This window comes from Maylandia zebra, linkage group LG1, assembly GCF_041146795.1.
Source record: "Maylandia zebra isolate NMK-2024a linkage group LG1, Mzebra_GT3a, whole genome shotgun sequence".
In the NCBI taxonomy this organism is placed as follows: Eukaryota; Metazoa; Chordata; class Actinopteri; order Cichliformes; family Cichlidae; genus Maylandia; species Maylandia zebra.
Genome location: NC_135167.1, coordinates 32065057 through 32065392, shown reverse-complemented (window position 1 = coordinate 32065392; position 336 = coordinate 32065057).

Genomic DNA, 336 nt, shown 5'->3' with positions numbered 1-336 from the left:
ATGTTTTGGTACGATAACCAAGGAACAGGTTTGGGTATTTGAGTAGCAGATCTGGCAATATAGAATAAATGACTGCTAATACAACTTCTTTTTGACTGCAAAATACACTTTTAACTTTGTCTCTCTCTTTGCGAATCCCATTAGGACAATGTTGGGAAATAAAGTTGGTTAAAAAAAAATTCAAACAGCGCCACCACTTGGCAATTTTTTAAGATTACATGAGTGGAAAAAAAAAAAAGAATGCTGAGCTTGTCTTTATGATCATAGTTTTCAATCGTGAAATCTCCCCTATGCTTTTATTTTCCAGTGAAACAAAGAAATGACACAGAAACAAAG